The sequence below is a fragment of the Hipposideros armiger genome, unplaced genomic scaffold (assembly GCF_001890085.2).
Source record: "Hipposideros armiger isolate ML-2016 unplaced genomic scaffold, ASM189008v1 scaffold_17, whole genome shotgun sequence".
NCBI classification, from domain to species: domain Eukaryota; kingdom Metazoa; phylum Chordata; class Mammalia; order Chiroptera; family Hipposideridae; genus Hipposideros; species Hipposideros armiger.
This window is the reverse complement of record NW_017731367.1, coordinates 5,239,798-5,251,790: the sequence shown is the minus strand read 5'-3', so window position 1 is coordinate 5,251,790 and position 11,993 is coordinate 5,239,798. Positions and strand designations below refer to the sequence as shown.

Below are 11,993 nucleotides of genomic sequence, written 5' to 3'. Positions count from 1 at the left end.
CCTTCCTCTCTCCCTTCCCTACTGTATTTTTCCTCCTTAAATTTTCTACTCGTGATTTAATTAGAAGTAATTTAATGACTTCTTTTAGTCTTGGTCCATTTCTACTGCTAGAAAGAGGGAGCAAGAATTGTTGTCTGTTTTGTTCTCTGCTATAACCCCAGAATGCAGTGCAGTGCCTGGTGCACAGTCAGCCCTCATTAATGGTTTTTGAAGGAATGAATGCACTTGGGAGCTCAACTCTGGACTCCGTGGGCCCGTGAGAGGTGTCATGATGGCACCCTGGACAGGCGACTGCAGCGAGTGGCTGAGTGGTGTCTGCTCTTAGAAACCATAGTTATCTCACTCCAGTGTGAAAACGGAATGACAGACTCCATGTATTTTTCCACTGAGCCTTTCAGCTCAAGCGCGAAACCTCTTTGAACTGAATTTTGAGATAAATCGGGAGAGGGGCGAGCTGTCATGGGTGCAATAGGGACGATGAGCTGAGAAATTAATTGGAAACATAAGGAAAAAGGCCAGGCCTGCAGCTTGACAAAGTGGGACAGGTTACGGCAGTTTCATTCCTGTCCCTGTATGGGTGCCCCTCAGCGCCCGGCACAGCACCTGGCACATGGAAGGACTTCCTAATAAAGGATGATGGTTGCTGAATGTTCAGTGTGGAATTAATTATACTGCTCGGCTACGTATGACAATGCACTAGCTTTGCATTGCCTCTACTCACCAGCATTTGCATCTAATTCCACTGACACGCTACAGATTTTAATCAGCACACTGTTCACATTCCTTGCATCTTCTGTGCTTGCAGATCAAGTCATTACTTAGGGACATACTTGGTTAACTCTCACCGTCGGCCCAGAACCCAGGGTCAACATAGCGTGGAGGGCATAATTCTCCTTTCTTAACTTGGCCTTAAGTGACATTCCTGGAGAGATTCTTCTATCCCTTTGCACTTCTCTGCCATGCCCAGTCCACGACTTGCCTGCGTTTTCTTATCATATTCTAAAAATATACTCTCTGCCCCAAAAGTTATCATTTTATTGCTTCTCCTAAAAGAAAATGATTGTGTTTAATGATTTCGTCTGGCTCAGAGAAAACAGCGTCCAAGTGATGAGAGGGTTATTTACCCTTCTCTGGAAGGAGTCGTCCTGAACCCAGCAGAGCTTTTCCTGGGGCACACGCTTCAGAAAGTGCCATCAAAGAGTGTCCCTCGTCACTGCCAGGGGTCTGCCTCCATGGGGCACACTGAGAAATCCCTTCCTGCCAGCACCATCTTTGGTGTCAAATGTTCCAGTGTTTGTAATTTTTCTTTAGGAGTTAGGAAGCCACAGTCTCGCTCCCGTGGTGCCCCGTCCCTCCTGGGCTATCTAAGATTCGAACACCCTGCTTCCTCAGCTGCTCCACGGGGCCCTGCCTGTGGAGGCCTCACAGAGCTTCAAGAAGACAGACAAGGGCCTCTGCCAAGGGGAGATGGGGACACAAGAGAGGCCGGGCCTGGGGCCAGCCTACTGTCCCGAGAACCAGCAACCAAAAGACTCTTTGCTCTCCTCCAACCCCCTTTGCCAGCTCTGCCAAGGGGACACCAGAATAACAAAAGCAAACCATCTCCAGGCCGGACACTCAGATTTTTCCAGCCCCATAAAGGGAAAATCAAATCCAAAACCGCAGATGACATCGGGTTTGGAGCGTGTACGTGCCCGCTAATCATAGCCATGTGCCTGTGCAGCGCGATTACAACTGGGAAAGAAAACAACTCAATCTGTGTGCAAAGATGCACAGCAACGCTGATGCCCATGCAGAGTCCACTGAGATGGCCGAGGGGACGGGTCAGTTTGTGGTGGGGACAGCCCTGCTGTGTACACACGTGTTTTTGTTTGCAATTTCCAGAGATCATTTTCTCTTTCTTTGTGTGTGTGGGGGGGGGGGGGAGGAGGGGGTTTATAAGAACTGCCTCTGGTGTTCGTCTGACATGGACCATTTCTATATCTTAGCAAAAGATAACACCCAAAAGCTCTAGGCAGAGTGTTTACACTTTTCTGAATGTGGAAATCCTCCAAACATCACATGAAGCACCTCCTAGTGTCAGGGACCAGAGCAGTGCTTCCTGTTCATTCGTGTCACTGCAAAGTCTTTGCCGACTGTCGCTGCGCCGAGGGCACGCTGCGATGCTTCAGCCGTCCTCCTTGTGTGGCCCATGACTTTCATCGGCCTATGTATTCCACCAAACAAGGGGTTCTTTGCACATTAGAGGTTGTATGCTGAAAGTACCTCTTCTCTCCTCCCCACAACAGAGTCCAAAAAAAGAGAGATTATTCCAGCCTTTTAACAAGCAATTTCACAGGCCAGTTGAGGAGATTTACGTTGGCTTTATCTGGACGTGAGGGCCCATGATGCCTGCCGCGTGTGCAAACTGGGTCTGCGGTGTCGTGATCATAACACCGCGACTTGGCTCCCCGTGGCCTCGCTCTTAGGCCGGAGGCCTCACAGCTCACAGGAAACCATCACCCATTTTCCTATTGGATGATAGAGACACACTTTGACATGAGTGGGCATACAGCTTTCATAAAACATGCTGTTTTACACCCTTTTATTCGAATGAATAGTCTATGCATACCTGTCCCTGTGAAAAGTGTATCCCCCAACTCCACATCCAACGAGCACCCTCAATTTTACCATGTGGCAGCACCGTCCGTTTATTTAAGCCGAGATGGGCTTGTAACCAGCTCATAAAGCTGGGGATTCAGGACCTCTCATTCCAAGGCCCTGTGCTTACTTCCGCATTCCTAATTTTATCTTGCTTTTCTTACACGGGGCTCCCTAAAATGTATCATGCCTCACAAAAGTGTCTTTAGGACCGTTTTGTATTTGTTTACCCACACTGCTCACTTCCCTTTCATTCTGTACCTGTTTTCACTTCCCTGCCTTCGGGAAGCAGGCACCTGTTAATCTTGGCAGGCTGACCCCAGGGCAATGATATTAGGAGGCGGGGTCTTGGGAGGCGATCAGGTCGTGAGGTTGGAGTCATGGGTGGGATTAGTGCCCTATAAAAGGGAGCCCCTTCCAGCAAGTGAGGGCACAGGAAGAAGATGGCCAGCTATGAACCAGGAGGCGGCCCCTCACCAGACACTGAATCTGCCTGCACTTTGATCCTGGACTTTCCGCCTCCAGAACTGTGAGAAATAACTGTGAGAAATAACTGTTTGTGGGTTAAGCGCCCCAGCCCGTGGTATTTGTGTTACAGCAGCCCGAGCGCACTAGGGCCCCATCCTTAGTGAAATCCTCTTTAAATGTGAGGCGGACACCTGTGCCTACAGAGGGAGGGTCCCAGGACCCTGGCTCCACTTGAAGGTCACCTGGGGAGCTTTCAAAAATCTCATCCCCAGGCCTCGCTCCAGACCAAGTAAACCAGAAATGCTGGGGGCGGGGCCCAGGCCTCAGCGTTGTTTAAATTCCCCAGGTGAATTCAATGGTAACCGAAGTTGAGCGCCACCTCCTGGAGCCCACCAGCTGCAGGGGAGGAAGTGTTCAGAGCCAAGCCATGAGACTGACCCTGAGATAGGGGAGAAGGAGCAATGGTCAGGGTCCCAGGCCGGAATAATCCCTTTCTAATAATCCCAAAGTTTTCTAAAAGAAAACCAAAGCAGTCGACTTGTAGCTCGAAAGAAGAGGGACAAACACGGAGACTTTTCTTTTGGTATTCACAGACACAGACCACAATCTCCCGTGTTGTACTGCAACTTGCGTGTTATCGCTGGTTCTTATGATGAGGACAGCCATGTTCCAGCCTTTATTGTTGCAAAGTCTAGCCAACTTCAGAAAGCGCAGCCAATTCAAATAGGTCTCACTTTACAATAGAACGAAACGTTCACCCTCTCCAACCACATTTATGGGTTTCTCCCCTTCACTACAATACAATCAATGATAGAAGAACTTCTGATTTGTTTCAATATGGGTTTGAAGCTGCTTAGTTGGCTGCAATTCTAGACCTTTCCATGAGGATGGTCATGAAGCCAGTCGGTCACGCTGCCCAGTCGGTGGGACAATCGGCTCCCTTATCCATTTCCATTGTTTCATTGCAGTCGCTGGAAGAACACTATTTTAGTGCTAGCAGAGGATCCATACTCTAGAAATTAGCTAGGTTTCCCCAACATTTTGATTTATTTTGGTTTATTTTAGGATCATTAAAACTTCAATCAGAGAGAAACAAGCAGAGTAAAATAGAATTTTGCTTGAAAGCATGAAAACCCTGTAAGGTTGCTCTTTGATTGTTAATGCAAAACTGTGCTTTTAGTCTCTGGGGACCACCCGTGGTCTTACCAGCACCACTGCACGTGGAGGACCGCAGACAAGCAGAGAGGAGCGCTTCGAATGGCAAGTGCTCTCATGTTGGTCTTGCAGATGGGTGGAGCCCAGAGGCGAGCTGCGGACGAACAGACGTGTTTTCCTTAAAGCTCCATAGGAATTAAAAGCATATGTGATAATGACTGCTTTTCACCACCGTGGGCTTCGTGCCTTTCCTGGTGAGGAGCTAGCTTGTGGTGTGTTGTTAGCCGTGAATTAGGATTTAGAAGCTAGGAATGAGGGAGGCTGGACAGCAAACATTTTCCTCACGTTTACGTCGAGTTTCAGGAACCAGCAAAATGAGGCTTAATGGTATGAATTCTCCATTTCCGTTTGGAACCTACATTAAATTCTTGCTCAAAGAAAGAGAAAGCTGGTCTAATGACAGGCCAGTGAGGTGACGCCATGGCTTCCTTGGCCTTCCTTTTGTCGTGTAAATTCAGTTTCCTAAGGCTGTCCAAGACAGCTGTGCTTTCCTCATGCTAAACTCCCAGAAGTCACACAGAGAACCTTCTCCACAGCTCGGGGGCCTCTCCCACACCTGCATTTGTGTGCACAAACCCCCTTCCTTGCAGAAGATTTCATTTCTTGGCAAGGGGCTGAGCCAGCAGAGATGAGGTCCAGATGTTATGTACGAGAGTGGACCCCCGTTCACAACACCTGTGCTGAGCTCCCCTGGTGAGGGCCCCACCATCTGGGGAGAGGTGTCTTCACAGGCCCACGGAACACCCGTCTGGCTGGAGTCCCACCGTGGCATGTGACTTCCTACTGGTCCCTCCTGACACAGACTCTCTTCTCTGAGTGAGTTCCTTTTTCATTGCTGTCTCTGGTCTTTTGTTCCTCCAATGTCTTTGTTGTATCTTAGATCCAGCAAGTCCCCACTCATGGCGAGGAGCCCTCCCTCCAGATGTGCCAGAGCAAGAAAATGATTCCACATGGGGCGCTCAGGACGGAACAGAGCTGCAGACAGCTTCCGCCACCTGGACCACGGCGCAGCGACCGGAAAACAAAGCAAGACCACAGGCATACAGATCTAGCAGGCATCCCCGAGGCCCCGGTCACCTGGGAGATGGCCCCAGGCTTTCTAGTGGTCGGTCCCTTCTCATAGAGTAAGTGCAGTCTGGCCTGCCTCAGGGACCAGGCAGGACTTTGCCTGGTCCTCCTGTGTCACTGTGGCACCAGGCCTCAGAATTATATATTAATGTGACTGTACAGAGGGAGTGGCCTGCAGCAGGTCCAAAGCCCTTCTCTCCCCGACCTCAGGGGTTTGGTGGGCTATTAGAAACTTAGGTCTGCAGTTCAATGTAAAGGTCAAGGATGAAGCTATAGATTTGGAATTTGTGGTCAGTTGAAAAATGGCTCCCCCAAAGATATCCACATCCTAACCCCTAGGACCCGTGGTGGCTGTTCATGAAGGGTCTTTGCAGACGTGATTCAGTGAAAGACCTTGTGGTGGGGAGGTTGTCTGGCACTGTGTAGATGGGCCTTACAAGAGGGAATTAAAGGGAAATGTGACAGGGCGATGTGACCACGGAGGCAGGACATGGAGTGATATGGCCACAGGTGAAAGACGGCGATCACCACCAGGAACTGAGAAATGTGAATAATGGATTCTGCATTACAGCCCCCAAAGGGAGCAGAGACCTGCTGTCACCTTGCCTTGGGCTCGGTGATGCTGATGTAGGCTGCTGGTCTCCAGAGCTGTTAAAGAATAAGTGTGTGTTATTTTCAACCCCCAAGGAGGTGGCACTCTGTCACAGCAGTTAGAGGACATTAACGCAGGGATCATCAGAAAAGGAGGTGGTGGTGGGAACATAGGCAAAAAGCCGGTGTGAAAAGCTGAGAGGGCAGGAAGACAGACAGCAAACAGGAGTGGGGCTGAGATTTCCCTTCCCACGGGGTCCCGCCCAATCCAGGTGTCCCCATGAAGATTTGCCTCCTGGTGTTCCCGGGAACCTAGTGACATGGGCTGTGGGCTCTCCCGGGTCCGTCTCAACCCAGATGTATGTACTTGGGTGAGCTGCACACCCACCCCACACTTCAGTTCCTCCTTCTGGGAGGATGCTGGCAACACTAATAGCTCCCATGGGTCCTTGCGCTAAGCCAGGTGAATGCTGAATGCGTATCAGCCTTATGAGATGGTGCAGTGGAGCAGTTTGCAGGTGGTAGTGCTGATGGCTTGATTCTTAGAAAGCAAGGGTGATGGCTGGAAAATGGCCTTGGGAAGTATTAATAGAATTGCCAATGCCACTTCACTTGCAACACTCTCTAGAAAATTCTACCCATTACCCCATATGCCTTATATCTTGGAGTTGGAAAGTCAACCGACCACTACAAGGCCTCTGTAGGCCCAACTTTCTGCCTGGCCAGGCCACCAAATGTGCCCTTGGCAGATGCTGTCCCTAAGAGGAGTTGTATTGGGTCTGGCACTTTCTTTTGTGGCTGTCAGGCTAATACAGCAAGATGCTGTTAACCGCTGTCATCAACAGCGTTGTAAGGAAGCTGGATGTGAGGGGTCAGGCCCAGCTGAGGAGTTCAGGCAACCCAAGAAAAGGGCATGACTGGTCTTTGATGTCTTAGAAGTGAACAGGGTCCCGCACTGCGGATTGGGGCTGTTGGATCTGTAAGGATGGGCTTCATAGCTGTGAGCTAAGGGCAGTGCACCAAATCCCCGAGATTTGTGGGGGATTCATGGAAGAGTGCCTTCCCTTACCTCACAGGCAAAGCCGCCTGAGTCTACTGCTTTTTAACTTTCTCCCTCCCCTGAAGCCCAGGCAACTATCTTTGTTCCTGTGTCCCTGTGTTGAATTTCTTGGGAACCTTCAGCAAAGAAGCTGAGAAAATATTGTCTGATTCCCAGAGTTAATGGAATAACCCGTCATGGCCCCAGAAGACTACTCAGCTCTTCGTTCAAATGCCAAGCTATAAACACTTCCATTCTCTGCGTTGAGAATCTTCAGGAGCAAAAATAGCTGTTCCTTAGGTCAGCAGTCCTTAGTTTGCGGTTTCAAACCCCCAGTGGGACATTCCAGTCGCTGGTGGAGTGGGAGATGGGTGAACAATTAGGAACAAACGTCTAGCTGTGTGGGACTGTCAGGGCCCTGGGGGGACCAAGGCATCCATGGGACCAAGAGCTTGACTCTGTGCAGGGGCAGTGACAACAGCCAAATATCTGTGGTCAAGAGGCAGGGAATGGGGTGACTCAGCCTCAGGGCTGCCCTCGGCCCCAGGCATCCTACCCACCCACTGCTTCCTGGTTACGGGGCACCCACACACAGAGAGCCAGGCCAGGTGGGACCACCACACTGCATTCCCGCAGTTCAGAGAGGCACCCACGGAGCCGGAGTTAGTCAGAGCAGGCATGAGGGGTGAACGCTTTCCTGAGGACTTTTTTTCCAGAGAAGTTGAGTGGCTGATAGGTGTGAGCTCAGGCGTGGCCAAATTAATCCAGGTCAGTAAGAAATGGAAAAGCTATGACTGTGTTTAAAAGTCAATTTTATTCCCTGAGGCCAAATAAGCCTTGTGAAGCCCCATGAGGCCTGTGCAGAAAGGCAGACCATAGGATTTTCTAGAAACTTGAATGATTAATATTGTAGCTGCATTAAGGACACTGTCCCCCGTGATACGGGCTGGACTGATCCTCCCAGAGAGTTCCCAGGTCCCAGAACACCGATCACTGATACTGATGCATCTACAAAGATGCTCGTGGACCTCCTCAGCCCCAGAGCAGTCAACTCAATTCTCTGAATTTCCCCAGGCTGAGCCCTACCCCAGTGTGTACTTATGTGGAAAAAAAGGGGGAAAGACAGCGGTTCGCTAGGAGAAAGGCAAGTTCAGCCTTTGCTTCTCCCTTCCCCCTTGTCGCCCTTGTATTGTCTTCTGCCACCACGGCGGTTTGGAAGTCAGCATTTGCCACTGCAGGTTGAGCAGAAGAAGCCTGTGCTAACCCCGAGACAAGCACGGAACTGGGGGACTGGAACCCTGAGGTGACAGAAGAACCTCTCATGCATGGTAGAGCATTGATTTTATTCTTAAGGCAGAAGATGACTCTTTGGTTGCTGCGTAGATTAAATGTTCACATGGTCAATTAGGGCAATGAGCCACTGTGAAAATAGCCATCAAAGCTTTATCGCTGATGCAACAGTGCGAGCAACAGGCAGGAAGAGGCATCGGCTCCCCGCTGCCGTGTTCTCCGCAGGGAAAGGTGCTGCGCAGGGGCCAGTGGACACGGAGCACACAGAGGAGTTCGCTCACTGCCAAGTGGGCTCAGCCTCCTCACGACCCACAGGCCATGGGAGGGACACAGGAGAAGTCTGAGGGTGGAGAGGGAAAAAGTACCTCAGCCAAGAGTCCCTAAGAAAGAGGCCTGTGAATGGAGGATGTGCTGGGAATATGGCTGGCCTGGGGGTGCAGCTCCCTCCAGACGACTGCAGTGCACTGACTGCACCCCAGACTGGTGAGAGGAGGGCAGCTTCCCACCTGTAACTGCCTGGGGTTGGGCCTGAAGTTGGACTCCCCCATGGAGAAGGTGGGTGTTAGGAAGGTCATTGTACATTTAGGTTTGGGGCACAGTCCCCATTGGAACCTATTGTTCTGGCATCACTACGGCCAACACCCCAGTTCACTTAAAGGGGAAGTGATGGTGGCAGGGACACAGAGGTGGCCTTAGTAATGGGGAGAAATAAAGAGACAGATGAGATTTTGGATGTGTTGGATTTCAAGGAAAGAGGGAAAAGAGTAATCAAGCATAATCCCTTGATCTTTGGCTCAATCAACTGTAAATTATAATTATATGAAGAACAAAAAAGGTGGTGTCAGACGTTAGAGTACATGCTAAAGTGTTAGTTTTTAGCTTTGATCACAGCCATTTGCCAAGTCACTGGTGATTCAACACAGCCGTTGCTGACACTGGCGTCCTGTTGGGAAAAAAATACATTACAAGAAATATCAGATTTCCCACTCAAAGTTGAAACAGTCAGGGCTAATTTTTTAAATATACGTCTCTGTGATACTGTAGCTAAATCATGAGTAACTCTCTTAATGAAAGGCAAGCAGAGAAGGAAAAAGTAAAACCTCCAACCTTCCATTATGTTAACTTCTTTACCCATAAATGCCCTCCCTGGAAACACAAAGGCTTCCATTTGATTTCTAACCAAAAGGGAAATTGACTCACACACATCTGTCCACTAGATAAGTTAGTGAAAGAGCCCCAAAATGAAAACAGAAAAGGGGTGAGGGGATGAACTGGATAAGGTCCAGGATGAGTGATAGAGACATGGCCTGAGCTGGAGGTCCTTGTCGTATCGTCAGCCTGTCCCTGTCCCGAGGAGCACGCGCCCTGTCCGTCCTTCAAAGGTCAGGGTCGCTCCTCTGACCCTCGACTCAGGGAGGAGGAAAGAGCCTGGGAGGAGGGGGCCTGGAGTTCTGGGAAATGCACGGAATTTGGAGACAGACACACTTGGGTCCAACCCTGAGCTCCATCACTTACTGGTTATGTCCTTGGGAAAGTAACTCCTCTGAGTCCTGTCTGCAAATGCAGATTATACCGCAGGCCTCCAGGGCTGCTGTGGTGTGACTCACTGCTGCATATAAGAAGTCCTTGGCCCAGCGCCCGCCATGTGTGCGTGGGCAGCAAGTAGGAAATTCCACTTCCGTTTCCACAAAGAACTGTGACTTCACGGTACACGTGCAGAGGCTGTAGCACACAGGAGGGACTCTGTGTGTCTTTTTCAGATGGGAAACCCCCCCTTTTTTTTAATTCATAGGATTCTCATAAACATGCACACAGCATTTCCCAGTGGACTAAAAAAAATCAAAATAAAAGTTACGAGACATCTGTTTTTGAATCACCATGATTCAAGAGCTTTGTGTTTAAAAAATTAGTTTTTATATTTTTGCTTATAACACTAAATTCTTATTCTTGAAGTGATAAAAAGATGGAAATGTAACACCTCGCTCCCCCACCCCAATTCCATGTGCAATTTTAAGGTTTTCGTTATCACTTAGTTGCTGCTGATTTAGTGCTTCCCTAAATCTCATTTAATTCACTATATATTTCCTTAACTTAGGTCATGAGCAAAGGAGAGAGGAGAAATACCCACCAAATGGACAGAAATGCAAATACAAGCAAATCAACCCACCCCTCAGTTTGGTGACTGTTCGGACATTCAGCAGTTCCCACAATTGTGATTTCCACCCCCCACACCATCTGCCCACATGACACCAGGAGAAGGGCTCAGGGTTTGGGGTTGGAGGATAGATAGAGCCCATGTGATAACCATGCTTCGTAATTTCCTTTCTCCTGTGAAATACTACTATTTTAACATTTAGAGTAGTAGATTTTATCTACAATATTGAAAACCGGTATTTCAGCCAAGTTTAAATACAAGATAGACCTATCTATCGAAATGTTTTAGGTTCACAGATGAAGTATGTGAATGAACATGTGTGTAATTTTTTTTTTCCATTGGGAAGATGGAGCAAAAAATTCACGTGGCACATCTTCTGGAAACCTAAATCTGGGGAAATTTGTCAACAAGCCCTTCTCCTGAATAAGCTCCTGTGTAATGTTCCCCTTGTGTCATTGCTCCTTCTGGAAGCTTCCATAACCAGCTGTACTGCAGAGGGGACGGTTCCCCAAATTTGTCCTGATTTCCCTCCTCCATACTGGTTGCCCTACATGGTGTGATTTTAAAAGCATGAAATTTGGGGATGAGCAAAGTTGGATGCTTGGAATCAAGCATCCCCCTGACTTTGGTGAAATACACAGCCCTCTGTATCAGCTAGCTATCCCCACAGTAACGCTGTGTAACAAACCACCCCAAGCTCCGTGGCTTATTACCAGTGTTTACTCTCATGTTTGTGAACTTACATGTTGATACCGTGGAGCTGGTCAGTCCTGGTCTGTTTCAGGCTGTGGGTCAGCTGGGCTTGGCTCTGAGTTTCAGGTGAAACTGAGGTCTCTGCACATGTTTTGTTCTGGGGGCCAGGCTGGAGAGGCAGCAGCCCCCCAAGGGAAGCTCTTTTGATGGCAGATCTTAGTGCATAAAAGCCAAGCCAAACTGCGCGAGCACACTGAAGGCTTGTGCTCATTTCACATCTGTTCACACTCCGTTAGCCAAAGCGCATCCCATGGCCAAGCCCAACATCAGTGTGAGGAGGGGAGGGTTCGCTCCTCCCTGGGGCTGCGTGGGAGGAGAGGCCCATGAGTATTTGTGAACAATCAGCTGAGCATTCCGACTGCCCAAAGTCCATCTATAAAACCAGAGATGGTGCTTCCGACCTCACAGGGCTGCTGCTGTGTGTGTGTGTGTGTGTGTGTGTCTGACAGATGCAAGTGTCTGTCCAGCAGGCGAAGTCAGTATGGCCCTGGTCTAGTTGTCCAAACACAGAATAGTGAATCACCTGGACTTTAAGTACACCCTGCAAGGTGGCTCCAGACAGATCACTCGGGCACTTCACACCACTGGCCTTGCCGGGAGACCGAAGGAACCGCTCCTGGCTGCTGTCCATCACGCTGTGCTCCATCTGTCCACGCCCAGAAATTACCGTGACTAAAATCTCAGCGGACCAATCCCAACAGCCATTTTCTCAGAGAACCAAAGGGGTCTCCCTTTCCTCCAAGGTGATTCTCAAAACCTCCTCCCAAGGGAGAC

The 11,993-nt window shown here is 49.4% G+C and overlaps 1 long non-coding RNA gene across 1 annotated transcript; it reads right to left on the bottom strand.

The window, feature by feature from the left end:
- Positions 1–8,345: 8,345 nt before the first annotated feature.
- Positions 8,346–10,454, bottom strand: LOC109373835 (uncharacterized). The gene is made up of 2 exons (XR_002122297.1): positions 9,827–10,454; positions 8,346–9,254 (listed from the first exon to the last, which is right to left on the bottom strand). It is a non-coding gene; the product is annotated as an uncharacterized LOC109373835 (long non-coding RNA).
- Positions 10,455–11,993: the final 1,539 nt, after the last annotated feature.